Genomic DNA, 27,184 nt, shown 5'->3' with positions numbered 1-27,184 from the left:
AAAGAAAAATAGAAAGGAATGAAAGTGTACATAAATCATCAAATCATAAAGGAAGATAGTAAGAGATGAAGATGGGAACAAAATGCTATAAAATAGAAAACAACAGGATGATAATATTAAGTTCTTATATATCGATAGTTACCTTACACATAAATGGATTAAATATTCCAACCAAAAGACACAGAGTTGCTGAATAGAGTTAAAAAAAACCTGAAAAAACAAGACCTAACTCTATGATGCTTATCAGAGATTTATTTCAGTTTTTAAGACACTCATAGACTCAAAGTGAAGGAACGGATATCAGGTGTAGCTATAATCACATCAGATAAAGTAGTCTTTGGTATCCCAATTTCAATATTGAATAGATAATCCTGACAAAAAATCAATAAGGAAAACAGTAGATTTGAAATACACTAGGCCAAATGAAGCTAATATATACAGAACATTCCATTCAATGACAACAGAATACACATTCTTCTCAAGTGTACATGGTACTTTCTCTAGCACACATCATATGTTGTGCCACAAGCGAATCTTAACAAATTTCAGATAAGTGAAATCATATCAAATATTGTTTTTGACCACAATGGCATGAGACTAGAAATCAATAATAGCAAGAAAAGTGGAAAATTTACAAATGCATGGAAAATAACACAGTGCTAAAAAATCAGTGGGTCAAAAAAGAAATCAAAATGTAAATCAGAAAGTATCTAGAGACAAGTGAAAATGGAAACACAGCATATGGAAACATATGGGATGCAGCAAAAGCATTCTAAGAGGGAGGTTTACGCTGATAAACACCTACAATAAGAAAAAGAGACCTTAAATAAACAACCTAATTTTATACCTCAAGGAACTAGAAAAAGAATAACAAATTAAACCCAAAGTTAGCATACAGAAAGATATAATAAAAATTAAAGCAGAAATAAATGGATGGAGACCAGAAAGAAAATAGAAAAAAAAATCAAAACCAAGAGTTAGGGTTTTTTTTTTTTTTGAGATTTTTTTATTTGAGAGAGAGAGAGAGAGAGAGAGAGCAAGAGGAGCAGGCATATGCATGAGGGGGTGAGGGGTAGAGGGGGAAGCAGACTCCCCGATGTGGGGCTTGATCCCAGGATCCTGAGATCATGAATTGAGACAAAGGCAGATGCTTAACTGACTGAGCCACCCAGGTGCCCCGAGAGTTAGTTTTTTAAAAAGATAAACAAAATTGACAGATCTACCTAGATTAACCAAGAAAAAAAGAGAGGAGTTAAACATAATTATAAATGAAAGAGGAAACATTATGACTGATACCACAAAATATAAAGAATCATAACACTACTATGAACAATTATATACAAATTGGATAACAGAAAAAAAAGAAAAATTCCTAGAAATATATAATCTACTAAGACTGAATCATGAAGAAGTAGACAGTGTGAACAGAACAGAGTGAGGATATTAAAGCAGTAATCAAAGATCTCCCAACAAAGAAAAACCCAGGAGAAACAGGTTCACTGGCAAATTGTGCCAAATATTTAAAGAAGAATGAAGGCTGATGCTTTTCAAATTCTTCCAACAAACTGAAGAGAAGGACCACTACTGAACCGATTTATGAGGCCAGCAATACCATCATACCTGTGCCAGATAAGGACACTACAAGGAAATGAAACTGATGAATATAGATGCAAATATTACAACAAAATACTAACATACTAAATTCAGCAGCACATCAAAAAAAAAAAAAAACCATACACCATGATCAAACTGGATTTATCCCTAGGATGCAAGGATGGTTCAACGTACACAAATCAATAAATGCGATAACCATATTAATAGAATGAAGGATAAAAAAGCATATGATAATCTCAAAAAAATGCAGAAAAACCAGTTGAAATAATTCAATATCTTTTTATGATAAAAACTCTAAACAATTTGGGTATAGAACATATTAACATATTAAAAGCCACATATGAGAAACCCACAGCTAACATAATACTCAATGGTAAAAGGCTGAAAGCTTTTCCTCTAAGGTCAGCAATAAGACAAAAGAGCCACTCTCACCACTCCTATTCAGCATAGTATTGGAAGTCCTACCCAGACCAACTAGGCAAGAAAAATCAAAAGCATCCAAATTATAAGGAAGAAGTTAAATTTTCTGTTTGTAGATGACATGATCTTATATTTAGAAAACCCTAAAGTTTCCACAAAAATTGTTAGAATTAATAAATAAATTCAGCAGAGTTGTAGAGTACAAAATTAACACACAAAAATGAATTGTATTTGTATATCTTAAAAGTGAATGATCTGAAAAATAATGTAGAAAACAATTCCATTCACAATATCATCAAAAAATAATGTCCTTAGGAATAGATTTAATTAAGGCAGTGAAAGATCTGGACACTGAAAATGATAAGACATTGGTAAAAAAAATTGAAGGAAATACAACTAAATGGAAAGAGATCCCAAGTATACAGATCAGAAGAATTAATATTGTTAAAATGCCCATACTACCCAAAGATATCTATAGATTTAATGCAATACCTATCAAAATTCCAATGGTATTTTCAATAGCAATTGAAAACAATACTAAAATTTGTATGGAACCACCAAAATCCCTAAATAGCCAAAGTGATTCTGAGAAAAAGTATCAAACCTGGAGGCATCATGCTTCCTAATGTCAAACTGTTTTAAAAAAGATATAGTAATCAAATCAATATGGTACTAAGAACAGATATATAGACCAATGAAGCAGGATTGAGAGCCCAGATAAAAACCTACATATATATGGTCAACTAATACTTGCCAAAGCAGCCAAGGATACTCAATGGGGGAAAGGATAGTCTCCTTAATAAGTGGTGCTGGAAAACTGGATATTCACATGCAAAAGAATAAAATTGAGATGGATTAAATCTTAAATGTGAGACTGGGAACCATAATACTTCTTGAAGAAAATATAGGGGAGGGCAGCCCTGGTGGTGCAGCGGTTTAGCGCTGCCTGCAGCCCAGGGCGTGATCCTGGAGACCCTGGATCGAGTCCCATGTCAGGCTCTCTGCATGGAGCCTGCTTCTCCCTCTGCCTCTCATTCTCTCTCTGTGTCTCTATGAATAAATAAATAAAATTAAAAAAATATATAGGGGAAAAAAGCTCCATGACATTGGGATTGACAATAACTTTTTGGATATTATACCAAAAGTGTAAGCCACAAGTTAACAAATGGGAATACATCAAACTAAAATGCTTCTGCATGGAAAAAGAAACAATAAACACAATGAACAATGAAAAGGCAACCTACATGGGGATCCCTGGGTGGCTCAGCGGTTTGGCACCTGCCTTTGGCCCAGGGCGCGATCCTGGAGTCCCGGAATCGAGTCCCGCGTTGGGCTCCCGGCATAGAGCCTGCTTCTCTCTCTGCCTCTCTCTCTTTCTCTATCATAAAAAAAAATCTTTAAAAAAAATCTCCCTGGAGAAAACCTGGACATTAAAAAAAAAGGCAACCTATAGAATGTGAGAACATATTTACAAGCCATGTATTTGATAAAGGGTTAATATCCAAAATGTAAAAAAATATCCAAAACATATTTTAATAACCTTCATAATATTCAATAGCAAAAACAAAATAAAACAAATAATTCAGTTAAAAATGAGCAAAGGACCTGAATAGACATTTTCTCAAAGAAGATATACAAATGACTGACAGGTATGTTAAAAGGCTCTCAACATAAAAAAATTCTCAATCAAAACTACAATTCAAAAAAGATAAGAGGCAACAAGTGGAGGATGTGCAGAAAGTGCAACTGCTATGCACTGTTGATGAGAATGTAAGTGGTACAGCCATCATGGTAAGCAGTATGGAGATCCTTCAACAAATTAAAACTACCATATAATCCACAAATCTCACTTCTAGTTATATATCTGAAGGAAGTGGCATTAATACCTCCAAGAGAAGTCTGTATTCTCAAGTTCAGTGTGGCATTATTTACAATATCCAACACATGGAAACAATCTAAATGTCTATTGATGGATGAATGGATTTTAAAAATGTGGTATAACTATGCAGTTGAGGGGATCCCTGGGTGGCTCAGCAGTTAAGCGTCGGCCTTTGGCTCAGGGCATGATCCTGGAATCCCGGGATCAAGTCCCACGTCGGGCTCCCTGCATGGAGTCTGCTTCTGTCTCTGCCTCTCTCTCTCTGTGCCTCTTATGAATAAATAAATAAAATCTTTAAAAAATATACATGCAATTGAATATTAGCCATAAAAAAGAAGGAAATCCTGACATTTTTGACAATATGGTTGGACGTTGAGGTCATTTATACTCAGTGAAATAATCAAGCAGAGAAAGACAAATACTGTATGATTTCACTTATATGTGGAATCTAAAAAAGCTGAACCCATGGAAACTAAGAGTAGATTGGTGGTTGCTTGGGGTTGGGCAAAAAATTCAAAAGGAAGGAACACTCCCAAAGTAATTTTAGGAGGCCAGCATTAATTACCCTGATACCAAAACTGAAAAAGGATACCACAAGAAAAGTATAGACCAATATCCCTGGTAAATATAGACGCAAAAATTCTCAGCAATTATCAACAAAATAAATTCAACAATTAAAGAATCACATACCATGATCAAGTGGTATTTATCCCTGGGATACAGGATAGTTCAACATACAAAAATCAATAATTGTGATACACCACATTAATAGAATGAAAGACAAAAATCATGTGATCATCTCAATAGGTACAGAAAACGTTCTTGTGAAAAGACAGCATCCTGTCATGATAAAAACTCAACAAATTGTTTATAGGAAAAATGTACCTCAACATAATAAAGATTATATATGACAAAACCACAACTAACATTATTTTCAAAAGTGAAAGGTTGAAAGCTTTTTCTCTAAGATTAGAAACAAGACAAGGGTGCCTACTCTCACCACTCTTATTCAACATAGTACTAGAAGTTTTTTTTTTTAAGATTTTATTTCTTTATTCATGAGAGACAGAGAGAAAGAGAGAGAGGCAGAGACACAGGAAGAGGGAGAAGCAGGCTCCATGCAGGGAGCCCGACGTAGGACTCGATCCCGGAACTCCAGGATCACGCCCCGGGCTGAAGGCAGATGCTCAACTACTGCGCCACCCAGGTGCCCCAGTACTAGAAGTTTTAGCTAAAGCAATCAGGCAAGACAAAGAAGTAAAAAGCATCCAAAAAGAAAGGTAGAAGCAAATTGTTATTTGCAGATGATATAATCTTATGTATAGAAAATCACAAAGCAAAATCTGTTGGAACTAATTAACAAATTCATTAAAGTTGCAGGGTTTAAGATCCATATGAAATTAGTTGCTTTCTATACAGTAGCAATAAAATATCTGAAAAAGTAATAAAGAAAACTATTCCATTCACAAAAGCATCAAAAACAGTAAAACAAATTTCAATATTTGATTAAATCATTTATTTTACTAAATAAATTCATTTTTAATAAATAATGAATAAATTTTTATTAAATAAATATTAGTGATATTTATTAAAATTCATTTTATTGTTTAAATAAATAAATTTAACCAAGGAAGTGAAATATCTGTACAGTGAAAACTATAAATTTTGATGAAAGATGTTAAAGAAAACACAAATAAGTGGAAAGATATTCTGTATTCATGGATTGAAAGAATTAATATTGTTAAAAAGTCCATGCTACCCAAAGCCATCCATATATACAGTGCAATCCCTATTAAAATTCCAATGACATTTTTCACAAAAAAGAAAAACTATCATAAAATTGGTATAGAACTACAAAAGACCCCAAGTAGCCAAAACAATATTGAGAAAGAAGAACAAAGCCAGAGACATCACACTTTCATGTCACATTTTATGATTTCAAACTATACTACAAAGCTACAGCAATTAAAACATGATTTTTTTCTTTATCTTCAATTTTCCGTAGTTTGAGAATGATATACCTAAGTGTAGTTTATTTTTGTTGGGGGCATTTTTCATGCATGGTGTTCTATGAGCTCCTGGAACAGTAGTTTGGGAGACATTCTCAGTCAATATTGTTTCAGATATTTCTTTTGTTCCTTTTTCTTCCGTATCTGGTATTCCTATTATGCATATGTCACAGTTTTTGTAGTTGTCCCAAATCTTTGGATATTGTGTTCTATTTTTTTCAGTCTTTGTTCTTTTTGCTCTTCAGTTTTGGAGTTTTTATTGATATATGCCCTAGTGTAGAGATTCTTTCCTTAGTAGACTGTGTCCAGTCTACTAATAAGCCCATCAAAGCATTTCTTCATTTCTATTACATTACTTTTGATTTCTAGCATTTCTTTTTGGTTCTTAGGATTTCTTTTTTTTTAAGATTTTATTTATTTTATTTATTCATGAGCGACACACAGAGAGAGGCAGAGAAATAGGTAGAGAGAGAAGCAGGCTCCCTGTAGGCAGCCCTATGTGGGACTTAATCCAGAAACTCCAGGATCACTCCCTGAGCCTAAGGTGAATGCTCAGCCACCCAGGTGTCCTTGGTTCTTTCTTAGGATTTCCATCTCTGTTTACATTGCCCATTTGTTCTTCATGCTGTCTGCTTTATCCATGAGAGCCCTTAGTGTATTTATCACAGTTTTAAATTCTTAGTCCAATAATTCCAACAGCCTTGTCATGCCTGTTTCTGATGCTTGTTCTGTTTCTTGGGTTTTTTCACCTTTTGGCATGCCTCGTAATTTTTTCTTGGTAGTTGGGCATGATATACCACCTATAAGGAACTGCTCTATATAGGCCTTCACTAATGTGATGGTGAGATGTGGGGGGAAGTGTCCTATTGTCCTATGATTAGGTCTTAGTCTTTAGGAAGCTTCTGCCCTTGAGCTGTGAACTTCACATGTGCTTCTCAGTTCTTTTCTCTCAGGAGAGAATGAGTAGCCTGGGCTGGAATCAAACTAGTGCTGATTGGAGTTGGGTATTTCCTTTCCCCCAGTCACTCTCTGATAATACTCTAGCAGATTAGGCTGTGATTAACTAGGTTCTCCTGAGGGCCGGCCTTGTTAAGAACAAAGAGCTCAGGCATATTTCAAAATGGTTCCTTTTTCCCCTCCCACTGCCAGAAGCCCAAGGGATTTTTTTTTCTCCAATATTTATCGTGAGAACCTGGTCAAGCTCTCCGAAGTAAATGTCACAATATTGTGAGGGCCCCCCCTATTAATGAATTTCCCCTGGGATTTTTAACTCTCATACTTGCTCACACTGAGCCTCCAAGAATTCATGAATTGTAATTCAGATTTTCCTACCTTGGCATTGGGTTCTTTGCCAGTTTCAGTGAGGAAGTCTCTGTTGTGAGTCCCTAAATTAATTTCTATGTCTCTCCTGTCTTGGAGGCACCAGTTTGCTCTGTGTCTTCACCTCTTGTATGGATCCAAGACTTGTTTTTTTTTTTTCAGTCTGTTCAGGGTTTACTTGTTAGAATGAAATGGTGATTTCCAAGTTCTTCACATGGGGAACTGGAAAATATATATATTTTTTCTTAAATTTCAGCATTAGAGATAACTTTTTTCTAATGAGAGGTCAACAATTGTATTGTTGTCCTCAGTATGTTATTTTTTCTAGATTCTTTTAAGATTTTGTCTTTATATTTGATTTTGAGTAGTTTGACCAATTTTTTTTCCAAGATTTTATTTATTTATTCATGAGAGACACAGAGGGAGAAGCAGGCTCCTCGCAAGGAGCCTGACATGGGACGCAATTCCCAGACCTGGGATCATGACCTGAGCTGAAGGCAGTCAACTGCTGAGCTCCCCAGGCGTCCCTAGTTTGACCCATTTACCTGGCTGTGGTATCCCGCTTAGTAGGGGGCTGACTTTCTTGAATCTACTAATTAATGTTTCATTATATTTGGAAATATTTTAGGCATTATTTTTCAAAAATTTTTCCCTCTCTTATTCTTTGCCTTCTGAGATTCCAATATGTTAGAGTTTGAAATTATCCAACAAATTACCTAGGTTCTGTTAATCTTTTTTTTTTTAATTTTTATTTATTTATGATAGTCACACACACACACACACACACACACACACACACACACACACACACACGAGGCAGAGACCTAGGCAGAGGGAGAAGCAGGCTCCATGCACCGGGAGAACCGACGTGGGATTCGATCCCGGGTCTCCAGGATCGCGCCCTGGGCCAAAGGCAGGCACTAAACCACTGCGCCACCCAGGGATCCCTGTTAATCTTTTTCAATCTTTTCTTTCTCTGTAGTTCAGATTGAATAATATTTATTAATATGTCTTCAAGTTAACTTATTCTTTCTTTTCTCATTTCCAGTCTGCTGGTAAGCCCACTCAGGTAATTTTATTTCAGATATTTTCATTTTCAGCTCTGGAATTTGCATCTGACCATTTTTAATTGTTTCTATATCTCTGATATGAGTTTCTCTTTGCTCATTTGTTAAAATGTATTGTCCTTTATGTTCATTAGTGTAGTTATGATAGATGACTTAAAATTCTTTTCTGCTAATTCCAACATCTGGTCCACTTGGAGCTGTTGTCCCCTGATTGCCTTTTCTCTTGAGTAAATATTTTCCAGTCTCTTTGTGTTCTTTTTCCTAGTAATTTTGGAGTATACCCTGAACTTTGTGAATCTCTACATTCTTTTCTCTAGAAAGTAATGCTCTTTTTAAAATTTTTTTTAATTTTTAATTTTTTTTAGGAGTCTCATGCTCTAATGAGTGAGCTAGCCAGGTGCTTTTTTTTTTCCTTTTTTGTTTTTTTTTTAAGTAGGCAGTTAACTGAACTGAAACTCTAAACTCTCCCTTGTGGTGGGCAGCAGTGAAAACTGTTTAATTCGTTCAGCTTTATTTAGACTCTTTGGAATCTGTCCCCACATGCATAATTTATGGTTCCAACAGAGATTTGGTTGGGCAGTTTATACAAAGAATTGGGGTCTCCCACTGTGGTGTTCTCTCCATTCTTGAATTTCTCTCATCGCATTCCAGCTTCAGTGGTTATCCTGAATTTTGTCTTCTTGTTCTTCAAGCCACTAGGACTGTGAGCAATTGTGTTAGGCAGCTGAATGGCACTGGCTTGTGAGAGCCAACTGTGTACATCTCTTCCCAACTCTGTGTTGCTGCAATTGGCCGTGGTGAGAATATTTACACTATGGAAATTGAGAAATGCTATGAATCAGGCTTTTATTTATTTTATTTTCCTGAAGAGCCAGTTGTTTAACATTTGACAGCTGCAACACTTACAGTTTTTCTAAGTTTTAGTTACTGTTTTGGCCTGGGACCTGCCTCATGGGACCTGCCCATAGGCAAAAATTCCTTAAAAATGGAAATTCACTTTCTTACAATTGTCAATCTTTCATTGTTAACTCTTTCAATTTATGCCTGCTTATGATCAGTTTCCAAAACATTCAGATTGTTGTTTTATTTTTGTCCAGAATTTATTGTTATCTGCAGCAGGATAGGCTTGATAGAAACTGTTTTATCACTACCAGTAGTGGTCTAGTAAAGTTTTTCTGTGGTTTGCAGTGAACTGAGAACGTTTATGAAAATGCTATTAATTTTACCCAGAGCTAAAATTGTATGATTTAAAAGAATAGCTTTTATTATGAGAATATCTTCATCTAGCTTATTTGAGTTAAAATATCTTTATTTTTTTAAAGATTTTATTTATTTATTCATGAGAGACACAGAGAGAGAGGCAGAGGGAGAAGCAGGCTCCATGCAGGGAGCCTGATGTGGGATTTGATCCCTGGACTCCAGGATCACACCCTGGGCTGAAAGCAGGCTCCAAACCGCTGAGCCACTCAGGGATCCCTAAAGATTTTATTTATTCATGAGAGACACACACAGAGAGGCAGAGACATAGACAGAGGGAGAAGCAGGCTCCCCATGGGGAATCTGATATGGGACTCGATCCCAGGATCACAACCTGAGCCGAAGGCAGATGCTCAACCACTGAGCCACCCAGGCGTCCCAATATCTTTTCTTTTAAAAGGATATAACAGATGGCTTATTTGTTAGTATCTTTATTTCACAAAAATAAAGTTTGCCACCGTAGTGCGTTGAATAGCATTTCTCCCCAAATTCATGTACACTCAGAACCTAAGGATGTAATCTCATTTGGATGTGTGATCTTTGCAGAATTAAAGATCTCAAGATAAAATCATTCTGGACTTAGGATGGGCCTAAATCTAATGACTGGTGTCTTTATAACAAAACAGATGGGGAAATTTGGTCATACAGAGACACAGAGGAAAAGACAATTTGAAGATTGAGGCAGAGATTAGAGTGATTCTTCTACAAGCCAAGGAATGCCAGGAGCTACCAGAAGCTGGAATAAGCAAGGGACAATTCTCCTCTAGAGCGTTTGGGGGAAGTGTGGCCCTGCCAGCCAGCACTTTGATATCAGACTTTAGGTGGCCTCCAAAACTGTGAGACAATAAATTGTTGTTGTTTTAAGCCATCAAATTTATTGTAAGTTGTTATGGCAGACCTAGGAAATAACACAGCAGCCTTATGTCAGTTCATACATTTCTTTTTGCCATTTTGCTAATCCATTAAATCCAACAGACATTTATGTAAACAAATATGCTTGCTTTATGTAAAACTTACCTGCTGCTTTGGTGGAGAAAAATACTATGGGACCAGCAGACTGGGTGCTGGTTTTGATTTTATCACTGATTCACTATAAGATTGTGTGAGCTATATCAATTTCTCTTTTCTGCAGGTCAATTTCTCTTCTGCATAATGAAATGGTTATCTCTCCGGGTCCTTTTAGCTCAGTGACTCTGAGCCTATGGATCCCTAACTCTCTGTATAATCAATATAGGGGTATATGCTTGTGTTAGTTGAAGTGAACACATGTTTCTCACTGGACAAGAGTAGAGTATTGGGAATTCGGGGTAGGGGATAAAAATAGCCCACTGTGGGATAAATTTTAAATGCCTACCATGTCTGAGTCACTGTAGGTACATTGAGACCAGTATTTTTATGCTAAACATTGTATGTAGGCTAGGAGTAGCTCTTAAAACATATGCTTATATTCGTATTGCCCTTAAAACATTCAAAATGGAATGTCATGTCAGTGTGATTTGGGATCCCATTTGAGGACCCATCTTTGGAGAAATCTTGAAATTTGGTAGTATTTTTTTCATTATCAACAAATGAATTTCTTCATCACCTGGGATTTTTTTTGCCTGTTTTAGAGCCTAGATTCTTAGGTATCAAAGAGTCTTTCAAGATCATCTACATCTCACCATTCATTTTGCCACTGAAGGTACACGTTGAGAGCCAGATTAAAGAAGTAACTTGTCAAGGTACAGTGGAGCAATTTTTACAGGCAGGATTCAAACCTAAGTTCCTTTATTTTATTCTTAGCCTAGGTCTCTTTACCCTCTGCTACAATTCTTCTACATTTTAAAGAATCTCCTTCTCTTCTCCGTCCCATTTCCCCATGTGCAAATGCACATGAGGCTCACACACTTACCTATACCTATATTCCCTTCTGAGGTTCTTGAAAGGAAAGCATTGTGGTTCTGCAGCCAGTCTGTTTTGCCTAGAGGGAAGCTCCAATTGACAGTTCTGAATTGGTTTCACACCTACTTGGTGGGGGGTGGAGGTGGCAGTTAGGTCGTTAGGGAATCGATGTGGCTGAACCCTTTCTTCTTAGTGGAGAGGGAATGACAACCTCTTTGATGTATTTTTTTTTTTTTAGCTCATTACTGTTCGTAGAGATGGAATGTGAACAGACAGGATTGTGAAACCTTTATTTGGAGCCTGAGCTAAGAAGACACACCCATAGGGATATAAGGGAGACAGACCGCTTGTTTTCTGTCTTGGAGCAGCTAGCAAGCATTACACATCAGCATGGTAATCCATACTTCCTTTATCCTCCTATTCACTGCTCTTACCCTTTTGCTCTCTTTCTCTTTCCCTTGATTCCTCTGCTCCTCCCCTTCCCTCTGAGCTTCTCTCTATTTCTCTGCTGGAAACCTTAAATAATAAAATACTACTTTAGTCTTTCCTAAAAGCACCACAGATCCAAAGCCTTGCAGCACTGTATTCCGGAGCCCTAGCACAGCCGCGTGCTCAGCACCAGGCAATGGTGAATCTAAAGCCAGCAAGGGGGGAGGGGAGGAGGGAAGAGAGAAGAGATAGGGAGAGGCGGGAGAAAGAGAGAGAGAGGGAGAGGGGGAGGAGAGAGAGGGAGAGGGAGAGCGTGAGCGCGCGCAAGCTAGCGAGCAAAGCAGAGAGACGAGAGGGACCAGGAGAGAGACCCAGAGAAAGAGAAGAGGAAGCCGAGCTCTGTGAGGACTCAATCTCCAACTTGTTTCAATTCATTCATCCTTCTCTTCTCTCCGCTTCGGGGAAGTGACTGTGGCGCTTGGTAAGGAGCATAGCTGGCCCTCCTTCCCCCTCCCCCAAGCCCAGGTCTCCTTTAGCGATAGCATCTCTCCCCCGTACTGAGAGTCTCCTTGGGTTGGCCGGGGAGGCGAGACACGCTCTGCAGCTGTGATGCTATCCTGGGTTCCCCTGTGGGGCTGGTGGGAGCCCAGAGTTGGCATCTGGGCAGGGAGGAACTGGGGTAAAACCTGATTTGGGGAGGGGGGTTGTGATGTGGTGTATGCGTGATTTGCTTCATTGTCAGTGAATTGTTTTGTTCCTTTTTGGAAACAGGTCAGCCTTGACCTTGCAAATTGCTTGGGGGGCCCGGCAGCTGCTGCAGAAAGCCACCCAGTGTCCCCTAGCCAGAGCAGACAGCACAGTCATGACCCCCCAGACAGCCCTAGGCACGGGGATGGGGTAATGGCTGGAGCTTCCTTCCTCCTTTAACTCTTTCTCTGCAGCTGTTTCTCATTGCTGGAATTGAGAAAGAGGGAGAACACCATGCAGCCCTTCCCCTCCTCTCCCTGTTACCTTTCCCAAATGCAACTGAGTAGAAAGTTGTAAATAACTGCTTCCTTTGAAAGCAGCTTGAGACCTCCCCCCTTCCTTTAAGGGGTTCATTGTGGGGTTGGGCCTGAGTTCCTTTACAAACTTGGGAGGCTTCTCTTGCTTCCCCGTCGGAAGCCCCATTGCCTGCGCACTCCCCATCCTAGGTAGTTGAACAGACAGGCTAGACCAGGGATTCAGATACCCTACCCCATCCCACTGGCAGGCTTGGTATTAAGTCCAGCTACGTCCTTGAGAAGGAAGAAACACCTGATGGTTTGTCTGGAATTGGCCTCGCAGTTTGCTGGTCCTCTAATTGTGGCCGAGGGTGGCATAGGCAGGAGGACTGGGGGAGGGGTGGCTTTTGGATTTAGAGCAGAGTGAGGAGCCAGCATTCCTGGTGCGAATTGTATGGTTTATCGAGGATCAGCTTGTTCTGGATGTCTGGAGGATTGGCTGAAGCTGTTGTAGTAAGCCCCTCTGAACTGGTAGGAGAAGGGATCTGGATGCTTGATGGAGCTTTCTGAGTTAGCAACACTGCCATGCCTATGGCAGTAATTATTACATCAATACTAATCGCTACATTGTTGAGTGCCCAGTATGTTTTGGATCTCAGGCTGAGGGTTTAATGTGTATTCTTACACCAACACTATGACCAGATACTATTATTATCCTTGGTTTACTGATGAGGAAACTGAAGCACAGAGAGGTTAAGTAACTTGTCTAAGGTTACAGAGTAATTAAATGTCCCGGTTAGGAGTTAAAACACAAGCAACCTGGGCCTAGAATGCATAGTCTTGACGTTAAGCACTACTGCTTCCTTGGGAAAAATTTTGCACCTCTGTTGGTTAGGCAAGTGTAGGTGTAGTAGGAAGGGTACTGCTTGGCAAAAGAATTTTTTTTGGAAAGTAGTAGCCTAGCCTTTGTGTAAGGTAATAGGAACTTAAGAGTTGGGGGGGGGGGGCTAGTAGCTGGCCTAGTGGCTGGCCCAAGCTTCACCTGGGTTTCCTGGAGTTGCCGCCCAAAAGGCTTCCTTGGCCAGCCTTCTTTCCTTGGAAAGGCTACCTGGAAAGACTTCACTTTTTCACTGTCGTCCATCTCATATCCACAAAGGCTGCTTTTTCTCAGGACCAGATATTTCTCTTATTTTCTGAGGGCTTAGAGTCACATTGTCCTGAAAATTTTAGAATAATAAAAACTTGGAACTGGAAGGTCATTAGGCTTTACTTCTCCACCCAGTTCTTCAATTTGTCCTAAGCATTCAATTCATTGACTGATTTCTATTTGATCTCCCTGCAGTGACAGGGAGCTCATTAGATGGCTCTTTTTATCTTTGACCAATTCTGGTTGCCAGAAAGTAATTCCTATTATAAGCCAAGGTCTGTCTTCCTGTAACTTGTATTCGTTGGTTCTTTGGGACTAGCTGCAACAAATTTGCTTCTTCTTAATAATAGCTCTTCAGATAGTTGAAGACAGCAGTCATACTTCTGCCCTCAAAGTCTCAGATATGACAAGATCACAAGTAAAGGATCATCACTTGCCTCATTTTGGAAGCTAGACTTTTATTAATATGGCGCAGTATCCCATTCTCGTTTGTCAGTCACAAACTGAGCATACTGAGCTTTCTTAAGCAGTCTTAATGGTGTATGTTGTCTTCCTTGGAAAAGCTTGCTTTTTGGTATCAGGTGGACTCATGGGAACAAAGAAGCTCTCTTTTTTCCCCTAAAGACCAGAATCAGTTAGTGTTAGTCCTTCTGAAGCTCCAGAATGTCCATTATAGCAGCCAGAGAATAGGCATGTGGGAAGATTTGAGCAACAGGGATTAAGGGCAATTAGCATAAAGGAGACACTTGAAATAGTGGTGATTCAAGGTTCACACAGTATATGGAAGGTAGAAGAATATATTCTTGAGTCAGAAAGTATCTCAGAAACAGTGACATCACCGAGGGGATGGTGCAGAATGAGACTGGGTGGAGTAGGAGTGAGCACCCAGTGTGTTAGAGTGGAGGACTGAGCTGGGAGCTAGGGAATTTGAGTTCTATTCCTAGCTCTGCTAATTTGCCAGTTTCCTTGGACACCTGAGTCCTTCTCCATGGACCTCAGTTTTACATCTAAAAATGATAAGATGGATTGTATCATCAAGGGACTTTTCAGATCCATGATTCTCCATCTGAAGTAAATTATAAAATCTCAGCGTTCTTAGGGATTCCAAAATCATCTAGGGGAGTGCTTATCAAACTTTAATATGCAAAAGAATCTCTTGGTGATCTTGTTAAAATGCTAATTCTGATTGATAGGGTCTGGGGGTATAATCTGAGATTTTTCCATTTTAACTAATTACCAGGTAATCCCGAATCTGCTGTTCCAGTGCTTTTCAAACTACCTTGTTCAAAGACCAGTTTTTAAAAATCTTTCAATCCATCATAGACTGTTAGTTCAATAAAATACATTATGAATTATTAGAAAATGAAAGAGAAGGCAAAATATAAGCCCACATTTTTATTACTAGATTCAATAGACATAAAAATAATTTTTAGGAACGCCTGGGTAGCTCAGTGGTTGAGTGGCTGTCTTTGGCTCAGGTCCTTATCCTGGGGTCCTGGGATCGAGTCCCACATTGGGCTCCCCATAGGGAGCCTGCTTCTCTCTCTGCCTATGTCTCTGCCTCCCTCTGTGTCTCTTATGAATAAATAACTAAAATCCTTAAATATTTTTTAAATTGCTATAATATTTTATAAGTCCTTATTCTCAATTTCTGTACCTAGGTCATTACTGCCTGGCAATAATAGTTTGCAGACAGGCATTGATCTGTAGACCACACTTTGAATGGCAATGCACTAGGCTGCCACTAATTTAAGAGGCCCACTTATAATTTCAAAGTCATTTTTGCTAAATGATTTTTCACCATCAGGTTAAATGTCTCCTTTGACAGAGAACTTAATATTCTTACAAAGTAGCATCACTTGTTGTGACTGTCATAAACATTTTTTTTTAGATTTTATAAATGCCCCTCTTAGATATATATTACAACAAGTAAATTGTCACTCCAATTTATTGTACTAACAGCCACGATCCTAGTGTGTGGCGTAGAGTAGATGTTTAATAAATGTTCATTAAGTGAATGAACAAGTCACTTGGTGTTGGTTATGCCTTTTGAAGCCATACATTCCTTAAAGAAAGGTAATTTTGGTTTCCTTCTAGTATTTGGGAGGCAGTATTTATTCTATTTTATAAATCTCTAATGATAAATATAAGGCCAGTTTACCTGGCATCCTTATTTTATTTTATTTTATTAAGATTTTATTTATTCATGAGAGACACACACACAGAGAGGCAGAGACACACAGGCAGAGAGAGAAGCAGGCTCCTCACAGGGAGCCTGATGCGGAACTCGATCCCGGGACTCCAGGATCACGCCCTGAGCCAATGTCAGGCGCTAAATGGCTGAGCCAGCCAGGGATCTCCCCAATTTTATTTTAAATGAATTACAGCAAGCCAGGCAAAGATTTTATACACCCTAAGTCCCAAATCTTTACCTTTAAATCGGTTGTTCATCAATTTAGTGGTTCAACAGCTATTTATTCAGTGATGTGATTAAGCACCATGCAGATGATGCAAGGGTGAGCAAAACAGATATGGCCTTTGCTTGCTTGGAACTTATAGTTTGATGGGGAAGAGGCCATAAATCAGATACTCACACAACTGTTATTTCAGTCAGTAATAAATGCTATGAAAGAAAAATATGAGGTTGGGGCTATAAAAGTATATAACAGAAAAAAAAACTGATCTAGTGTGGGGTTTAAGAAAACCTTCCTTGAGGAACTGATCTTAAGGTTGAGTAGAGACATGGGGGTGGGGTGGGATGAGGTTATGGTGGGGTGGAGCAGTTTTGTAGATGAAGAGAAGAGCATGCATGAGGGCCTTGAGATGCACAGTGAATTTAAGAAATCAACAAAAGCTGGTGTGGCTGAAGTGGGCCATTGTAGGGATTTTGATGTTTATTCCAGAAACACAGGGACTGATTAAAGGCTTTTTAAGCAGGATGACTGATATCGCCTAAACTGAATCCATTCAGTATAAGGTTACTAAGTGCTATGAACCAAAGGCAATGTGGGAGATACAGGCTGATTTAGGAATAGCTTCTGCCCTCTGAGATGACAGAGTCAAGTAAGAGAGCGAAGAAATATATAAACAACTATAATTCCAGGAGAATGAAATCCACACACATAAAAGAAGGGCATGCAAGGAGATCAAAGACAGCTTCCCAGAAGTGCTGTTTGAAGTGGGCTTCAAAGATTAGGCAAACTTTGGAGACACAGTTTGCTGTTCTAGGAAGAGGCCAGAAAAGCAGAGGACATGGATTAGGAACAGTGAGGAGCTTAGTTATGTTGGAGTAAAATGTATGGTAAAGGTATGTAAGGAATATTTGGCTTGGCTGTAAAATAATGTTAAATGCTAGCTTGGAGAATTAGAACTTCTATACGCAGTAGAGAAGCAATTCCCTTATTTTATGGGTGATCCTGACTGATCCTGAGACGGGGAGTCACGTGATTTGACTGAGGTCACACAGGCCAGCTAAAGGTACTGGGTATAGTTGAAAGAAATGTGGAATTGGAGCTCTCAAAATAAGTCAACTGGAGAGTGATTTGGGAGTCATTGATATAGACACAGTACTTGAAGTAGAAAGAATGGATCCAAAGATCTCTTCTTTGAGGAATGCTTATGCTTTAGGATATGAGAAAACAAAGATAAGCTTGTGTGAAGGCTACAGAGGAGAGGACAGGCGTGTGGAAGGAACATTTGAGAATACAGCATGATGAAAGAGCCAGTAGAGGAGAGGTCTAATCTATTAGTTGGACAAATATTTCTTGAATACCTATCATTTACTAACATGGAGAATGTAATGGTGAGCAAAATAAACATGGTTTTTGCTGTTTGGGCTCACGAGTTAGATACTGAGATAGACCTTATTCTACAAACTATTGAATTATGTGCTTGTACATTGTGATTAGTGTAGAGAGGAAAATATACTGCTCTAAGAAGGAAGGCTGGGTTACCATTATTAGACTTTTCAGCAAAACTGTGTACTGACAACACCCAGTTTCTAATAGTCCTCCCCGTTATGATGCTCACAGTGCTTACTAAAAGACTGGATGATCATATCCATTTTGCTGTTGTTTGGCAGATGATAGTGCTGTAAGGAAAGGTAAGATTCCCTCTAGTCTCATGTCCTCAAGAACACAGGCTTACTTGAAACCAGGTTATATGTCGTGCTGCTTAACTGAAATTCTCAATGAGTCAGCACTCTTTCCAGATGTTCACTCTTCCCATTCAACAAGTTAGAGAAAGACACACTTGATAAGACAAAAATAAGAAGAGTTGGATATTAAAAATCTCTCTGAAGATGAGATTTCAGATAGCCTAGTCTAGATTCTAGTCTTAGTTTGGATGCTTAGTTTCTTGTGACAAATCACTTGTTTGAGCCTGTTTCCATAACTGTAAAATGAAGAAAATTGGACTAAACCACGCTGAAAGATTGTATAGTTTATGCTCTATTCTTTACTACATTCTTATGGTCCAGTGCTGGTAGTTCAGGCTCAGTCACTTGTTTGAGCAACACTCAGGATTTTATATGGAATTCTGAAGGTTGCTAATTTTGTTGGAAGTATTCATAGGGCTTAGAAGAGATCACAGGAAGGCCCTTTCCTGTTCTATTCCTGAGATGGTTGAAATCATCACTGTTCTGAAAGCTAAGAAAAGAACTGACTGTGTTCTAAAATCTGTAGTAACTGAGTACTGGGTGATATTTTCACCACTGCTGATTATAATATGAACTAAGGGCACTGTAAAGAAAATGGTACAGGATACTGTGGAACAGAGGCAAGGTGATTATCTCATATGCTGAAATGTAGTGGTCCAGACAGTCTCTTCCTAGGTGAAAGATAAATGTGGTAAAGGGAAATACTGGTTGGTAATAGAAAAACATTTTTTATACTTAAAACATGATTTTAAAGGTATTGATGTTTGTACACAATGTCTCCTCACTATACACAGAAAGAAGAATAAAAATCTCCAGGATGTATATTTTGAAGGGTATTCTTTTCTGTTTAAAAATGATTTCTTAAAAGGAATCAAGTATTACATAGATTTTTGGAAGGGAAGGGGAGGTGGATGGGGGTGGAATTATGTAAGTGATCATAGCATAAAATAACTTTTTAAAATAGTACAAGAGGAGCTCAGAAATAGCAGGGTCCTTACCAATCATATAAAGGCAATCTTATCAACTGATACATATGGTCATTTATTTTCAGTATGAATAGTTGGGAAAGGTTGCTTAACACCACCTGATAACTGTGATTGTTAGCAAGTTCTTTATACTGATCTGACATCTGTCTTCTGAATCTAACCCATTGGTTGCTCCTTGGAGCAACAGGAATGCTGACTAATTTCCATTTCCTTGCCCTGTAATTAGCCATTCAAAAGTTTAAAGAGAGTTTGTTCTTTTCATCTTTTCTTCAGTCCATATATTCCCAATTCTTGAGCTCATATGACATATATTTTGAATATCTTCTATAGGAGATACTCAAGTTTTTAGTATCACTCTTAATATAAAATATCCAAAGCTGGACCCAGTGTCCTTGACATGGCTGATTAACACCACTATTTAAAAAACTTTGTACATTTATTAATCTTCCTTGAGACTGTAATATCTACTTCTAATTTTTTCTACTTATAAAATGAAACAACCTCATAATGGAAAATTTTTAAAATGGAGAGAAAACACAAATCACCTCTAAATGCCTTGTCCAAAGACAACTTGCTCTGCTTCCTCCCAGATGTGTTTCCATGTTTACGTAATTGGGATCATACCTTACATGTATTATTTCATATCTGGCTTCTCCATCGGTATTACACTGTAAGCATTTCATCATATCATTCACCAGCCTTTAGACAGTTTTTAATGGCTTCATAATTTTCATTTGTACAATTGTACCTACATTATTCAACAGATCCTTTATCAGTCATTTAAATTATTTTTAATCATAAGTTATCATGAATAGCCCTGCAATGTATACCTTTATGCACAAAACTCTGCTTCTTTGAACCTCACCTGTTTTAGGTCTTTAATTCAAATGTTACCTCCATAAGGTCTCCTATAACAATATCCATAAAAATGCAAGCCCTACACCTCCAACACTCACTCTTCTCTTTTCCTACTTTATCTTTTTCTCCCTGATCTGTATCATAACCTAATAGTTCAGATAGTTTACTAATTTATTGTCTGGATCATTGTATTAAATTGCAAGCCCCTTAAGCACAGAGATTTTTCTTTATTTTGCATTCACTATTGTACCTCCCAGTACCTAGAGCAATTTATTGATACATTATAGATCCTTGCTAGATATTTGTTGAATAAATGATTTTCTTAAGATGGGTTTTTATAAGAGGCATTATTGTACCAAAGAATTAAATTTTAAAGGCTCTTGATAGATGTGTGAAGTTGTCTCACTGTATAAGACAGACCATTGCTCATACACCTATACTAATACTGGGTGTTTGTTCTTTTAAAATCTGCAAATATAATAGAGGCAAAATGATATCTTACTGGTTTAATATGTTTTTTATTAAACTGAATATGAAGACTATCTTGTGTTTCTTGGTCACTTTTGTTCCCTTCCCATGAACATATATTCATGACATGTATACATTTTTCTATTGAGAACTTACATGTCATTCATTTGTATGGACAGTGTATAGATTTAATAGACATTAGACCTTTCTTTGGTATATGTGGAAAATATTTCCCAGGTTTGTGTTTTAAATGAAATTTTATGCACAAATTAACATTTATGTAATTACATATATCTTTCCATTCATATATTTTAAGGCTTTATTTATTCATTTATGAGAGACACACAGAGAGAGGCAGAGACACAGGCAGAGAGAGAAGCAGGCTCCATGCAGGAAGCCTGATGCAGGACTCGATCCCGGGACTCCAGGGTCATGCCCTGGGCTGAAGGCAGGCGCTAAACCGCTGAGCCACCCAGGGATCCCCTCATTTGTATTTTTTTCTGATGAATTCATGTGTAAGTTTTTCCCCACCCAAGTTAGATAAGTGCTTAAATGGATTTTTTTTCATTTTTATTGCTTATATTTAATTGTTTAATCCTTTTGGAATTTATTTTGGTGTGTGATGCGACATAATTTTCTAAATTGTTTTCCCTTTCAATGTTTTCACAATAACAAATACTGAATAATTAATCCTTTCCCACTGTTCTGTGATGCCACATTTAATATATATAAATTGTTATATATATAGTGGATTCTCTTTGGGATTTATTTAATTTCCATATTTTGTAGCCTGACTCTTTCTGTCCTAGTTACAAAGTTTAAATATTTTGTAGCTTTAAAATAATTTTTATTACCTCAGCTCTTCTACTTACCAGCTGGGTGGAATCTGACCCTCTATATATCTATCTCTTTAGAGTGTATAATAGTAAGATTTATGTTATGCTTTTAATTTTGTGAAAGGGATCTTTCATTATTTCTGCTAATTTATTATGGCTGGTATATAGGGAATTTGCTATTTATAATTTTAATTTCTATTTCTTCATTTTGCTCAAATTTATTATTATAAATTTATCATTTATACATTTATTTTATGTTTCTTTTTTAAAGTTTTGAATACTCTGAAGTATTTAGAAACTCAGAGAAGCGTCTAAAACAATGAGCAGATTACTACATATATTTGCCTGTATGTTGACCGGGATATTGGCTTGTAAGTTCTCTTTTTTAGTGGTGTCTTTACCTGATTTTGGTGTCAGGGTAATGTTACCCTCATGGAATAATTTGCAAGTTTTCTTTCCTTTCCTATATTTTGCAATAGTTTAAGAATAGGTATTAAATCTTCTTTAAATAGTTGATAGAATCTGCCTGTGAAGCCATCTGGTCCTGGACTTTTGTTTGTTGGGAGTTTTTTGATTATCAACTTAATTTCTTTGCTGGTTAATGTTCTGTTCAATTTTTCTATTTCTTCCTTTTTAAGTTTTGGTAGTTTATGTTTCTAGGAATTTAACCATTTCTTTTTTTTTTAATAATTTTTTATTGGTGTTCAATTTACCAACATACAGAATAACACCCAGTGCTCATCCCGTCAAGTGTCCCCCTCAGTGCCCGTCACCCATTCACCCCCACCCCCCGCCCTCCTCCCCTTCCACCACCCCCAGTTCATTTCCCAGAGTTAGGAGTCTTTATGTTCTGTCTCCCTTTCTGATATTTCCCACACATTTCTTCTCCCTTCCCTTCTATTCCCTTTCACTATTATTCATATTCCCCAAATGAGTGAGAACATACACTGTTTGTCCTTCTCCGATTGACTTACTTCACTCAGCATAATACCCTCCAGTTCCATCCACGTTGAAGCAAATGGTGGGTATTTGTCGTTTCTAATGGCTGAGGAATATTCCAGTGTATGCATAAACCACATCTTCTTTATCCATCCATCTTTCGATGGACACCGAGGCTCCTTCCACAGTTTGGCTATTGTGGACATTGCTGCTATAAACATCGGGGTGCAGGTGTCCCTCCTGGCATTTCATTGCATCTGAATCTTTGGGGTAAATCCCTAACAGTGCAATTGCTGGGTCATAGGGCAGGTCTATTTTTACCTCTTTGAGGAACCTCCACACAGTTTTCCAGAGTGGCTGCCCCAGTTCACATTCCCACCAACAGTGTAAGAGGGTTCCCTTTTCTCCGCATCCTCTCCAACATCTGTTGTTTCCTGCCTTGTTAATTTTCCCCATTCTCACTGGGGTGAGGTGGGATCTCATTGTGGTTTTGATTTGTATTTCCCTGATGGCAAGTGATGCAGAGCATTTTCTCATGTGCCTGTTGGCCATGTCTATGTCTTCCTCTGTGAGATTTCTGTTCATGTCTTTTGCCCATTTCATGATTGGATTGTTTGTTTCTTTGGTGTTGAGTTTAATAAGTTCTTTATAGATTTTGGAAACTAGCCCTTTATCATTTCTTTTAGGTTGTCCAATTTGTTGGCATATAGTTTTTCATAATATTCTCTTATGATTGTTTATTTCTGTGGTGGTGTTTATTATTTCTTCTCTGTCATTTGTGATTTTGTTTGAGTCCTTTCACTTTTTTTCTTGATAATTCTGGCTAGAGGTTTATCAATTTTGTTGATTTTCTTCAAAGAACCAACTTCTTGTTTCTTGATCTCTTCTATTTTTTTTTTTTTAGTTTCCATTCATTTATTTCTGCTCCAATCTTTATCATTTCCTATCAATCCTATCATTTCCTGCTGCTGGCTTTGGATTTTGTTCTTTTTCTTACTCATTTAGGTATAAGGTTAGGTTGTTTGAGATTTTTCTGGCTTCTTGAGGTAGGTCTGTATTGCTATAAACTTCCCTCTTAGAACTGCTTTTGTTGCATCTCAGAAGTTTTGGACCACTGTGTTTTCATTTACATTTGTTTCCTTGTATTTTTATTTCTTCTTTGATTTCCTGGTTGACTCATTCATTGTTTAGTAGCATGTCATTTAACCTCCATGTATCTGTGGTCTTTCCGGATTTTTTTCTTGTGGTTGACTTCTAGTTACATAGCATTGTGGTCAGAAAAGATTCATGGTATGAATTCGAACTTCTTGAATTTGTTGTGGTTTGTTTTGTGGGCTAGTATGTGATCTATTCTGGAGCATGTTCCACGTGTACTTGAAAAGGATGTGTATTCTGCTGTTTTACGATAGAATGTTCTGAATATATCTAATAAATCCATCTGTTCCAGTATGTCATTCAAAGCCCTTGTTTCCTTGTTGATATTCTGTTTAGATTATCTGTCCATTGATGTAAGTGGGGTGGTCAAGTCTGCTAATGTTTTTTTAAAGATTTTATTTATTTATTCATGAGAGAGAGAGAGAGGCAGAGAGACACAGGCAGAGGGAGAAGCAAGATCTATGCAGGGACCCTGATGTGGGACTCGATCCCGGGACTTCAGGATCATGCCCTGGGCCAAAGGCAGGCACCAAACCACTGAGCCACCCAGGGATCCCCCTGCTACTGTTATTGTATTATTATTGATTAGTGCCTTTATGTTTGTTATTAACTGTTTTATGTATTTGGGTACTCCTGTGTTGGGCTCAAAAATATTTAAAATTGTTATATATTCTTGTTGGATTGTCCCCTTTATTATTATTTTTTTAAAGATTGTATTTATTTATTCATGAGAGGCAGAGACACAGGCAGAGAGAGAAGCAGGCTCCATGCAGGAAGCCTGATGTGGGACTCGATCTCGGGACTCCAGGATCACTCCCTGGGCCAAAGGCAGGCGCTAAACCACTGAGCCACCCAGGGATCCCCATGCCCTTTATTATTATATAGTGTCCTTCTTTGTCTCTTTTTACAGTCTGTTTTATTTTTTATTTTATTTTTTAATTTTTTTGTTTATTTATGATAGTCACAGAGAGAGAGAGAGAGAGAGAGAGAGAGAGAGAGGCAGACATATAGGCAGAGGGAGAAGCAGGCTCCATGCACCGGGAGCCTGACGTGGGATTCGATCCCGGGTCTCCAGGATCGCGCCCTGGGCCAAGGGCAGGCGCTAAACCGCTGCGCCACCCAGGGATCCCTATTTTTTATTTTTTAAGAGATTTTATTTATTTATTTATTTGAGAGAGAGAAATAGTGAGAGAGCATGAACAGAGGGGAGAGAGAGAAGCAGACTCCCTAATGAGCAGGGAACCTGTGGCACTCCATCCTAGCACCCCGGGATCATGACCTGAGCCAAAAGTAGACATTCAACTGACTGAGCCACTCAGGTGTCCTACAGTCTGTTTTAAAGTCTTTTTTTTTCTGATATAAGTATTACTACTTCAGCTTTCTTTTGACATTCATTTGCATGCAAAATATTTCTCCATCTTCTCACTTTCAATCTGCAGGTGTCTTTAAATCTAAAATGGGCCTCTTGTAGGCAGCAGATAGATGGTCTTATTTTTTATCCATTCTGTTACCCTATGTCTTTTGATGGGAGCATATAGTCCATTTACATTCAAAGTAATTGTTGATAGCAGTGTACTGTCATTTTGTTATTTGTTTTGGGTTGTTTCGGGAGATTTTCTGTGATTCTTTCATGTTTTGCTGATTTTTTAATGATATATTGGGGTTTCCTTCTCCTTATTCTTTGCATATTTATTAGTGGTTTTTGATATATGGTTGCCATTAGGTTTGTATATAACCTCCTGTGTATGTAGCAGTTTACATTATGTTGATGGTCATTGAAGTTTGAACTCATTGTTTTCTCCTCCCCACATGTTAGGTATATATCCTTTTTTGTGAGTTCCTTGACTGATTTTTAAAGTAGAGCTCATTTTGCTGATTTTTACTACTCATTTTCTGACACCATACTGTCGCTTTTGGTCTCTCCTTTCCACTTAAAAAGTATCCTTTAATATTTCTTGCAGAGCTGATTTAGTGGTCATGAAGTCCTTTAGTTTTTGTTTGTCTGGGAAACTCTTATCTCTCCTTCTATTTGGAACCATAGCCTTGCTGGATAGAGTATTCTTGGCTGCAGATTTTTCCCATTTAGCACTTTGAGTATACCACGCTACTCCCTTCTGGCTTGCAAAGATTATTTTGAAAAATCTCTTGCTCATCTTGTAAGTAATGACTTCTTTTGTCTTGCTGCTTTTAAACTTTTTTCTTTATCACAATATTTGCAAATTTAATTACAATATGTCTTGGTGTGGATCTGCTTTTGTTGATTCCGTTGAGGGTTCTTTGTGCCTCTTGGAATAGGATGTCTGTTTCCTTCCCCAGATTAGTGAAGTTTTCAACTATTATTTCTTCAGATAAATTTTCTATCCCTTTTCCTCTTTTTCTGGGACTCCTATAATATGAATATTACTCTGTTTGATGGAGACACTGAGTTCCCTAAGTCCATTCTTGTTTTGCATAATTCTTTTCTCTCTCTTTTGTTCAGCTTATTTTCCATTACTCTGTTTTCTAGGTCACTAATTCATTCCTTTGCTTCTTTTTTTTAAAGATTTTATTTATTCATTTGAGACAGAGAAAGAGACAGAGAGAGAATGAGAATATGAGAATACATGCATGAGAAGAGGCTGAGGCAGAGGGATAGGGAGAAGCAGATTCCCTACCAAGCAGGGAGCCCCACACAGGGCTTGACCCCAGTACCTAGAGGTAGATGCTTAACCATCTGTGCCACCCAGGTGCCCCCATTCCTCTGCTTCTTGCATTCTACTGTTCATTCTATCAAGTGTATTTCTCATTTCATTTTTTGTGACCTTTATCTCTGCTACGTTATTCCTCATCTCTGTATTAAGCATCTCCCTCATGTCTTCCACTCTTCTCAAGTCCAGTGATTATCGATATGATCTTTGCTTTAAATTATCTATCAGTTATGTTACTTCTATCTTCTTCTCTGGCGGTGGCCTTGTCTTGTTATTTCATTTGGGATAAATTTCTCTGTCTCCTCATCTTATCTGCCCCTCTGTGTCTATTTTTCTGTGTTAAGAAAGTCAGCTGTGCCTTCTGCTCTTGAAGGTAGTGATTTTATCAAGAAGAGATCCTGGAGTGCCTTGCAGTGCACTGTCTCCTGTTCACTAGAACCTGGCACTTCATGAGAGTCTCCTGTGTGTGTTGTTTACACCTTGCTATTCTGTCTATGTAGCTTTCCCTTTCAGTCCAGACTTCTGCACCTACTCTCTGCCTGTTGTGAGCTGTTCTTGCTCTCTGTGGTGTTAGTGGGACACAGGCAGGCCAATTCTGAGGGGGTGTGCCCATTAGAGAACTTGGGAGCAGGGCAGCAGCGTTAGCAAAATTTGTGCTGGGCCACTAGTCCTATGCTGGATCACCTGAAGCTATGTAGCAGCTGGGGGCCACATGCAAGGTTGGCCAGGGATGTGAGGCTGGGTGTGACATGCTACAGTGGCTGAGGCCATGCAGGGTGGCACATGAAGTAGGCTGTGGGTGAGCAACTAAGTGCTGTGTGCAAAGGAGGGTTGGGCATGTGCTCCATGGCCCTGGTGGTGTGTGATGGCAGCTGAGGGCTTAGGGCTGGGTACAGCATCTCAGTGTCTGGGGATGTGTGGCCAGGCACATCACAGTGGATGTGTGCAGTGCCTGATGGCAGCTGGGTACCCAATGGTTGGGCAGGGTCCCTACATGGCTTTAACAAAATTTTCCATTAGCCCAGGGCTGAGTCCAGCAGGCTTGGAGTGGGTAAGTCCTTAGGATAGGTCATGGGTTTGGCACACTGCTAGC

General features: G+C 38.3%; 1 protein-coding gene across 2 annotated transcripts in view; it reads left to right on the top strand.

Annotated features, from left to right (window-relative positions):
- Positions 1-11,811: 11,811 nt before the first annotated feature.
- Positions 11,812-27,184, top strand: part of GABRA3 (gamma-aminobutyric acid type A receptor subunit alpha3) — a 323,693-nt gene continuing 308,320 nt past the window's right edge. Inside the window, exon 1 of one of the 2 annotated variants that reach the window (XM_055338646.1) lies at positions 11,812-11,840. The gene's annotated coding sequence lies outside the window, so the exon portion shown is untranslated. Of the gene's footprint in view, positions 11,841-12,242; positions 12,358-27,184 lie in introns of those variants that run through there. The other variant, XM_055338645.1, reaches the window with a different exon arrangement.

The sequence above is a fragment of the Nyctereutes procyonoides genome, unplaced genomic scaffold, assembly GCF_905146905.1.
Source record: "Nyctereutes procyonoides isolate TBG_1078 unplaced genomic scaffold, NYPRO_anot_genome, whole genome shotgun sequence".
Lineage (NCBI taxonomy): Eukaryota > Metazoa > Chordata > Mammalia > Carnivora > Canidae > Nyctereutes > Nyctereutes procyonoides.
The sequence above is the reverse complement of the archived record's forward strand: the minus strand, read 5'-3'. Positions and strand labels throughout refer to the sequence as shown.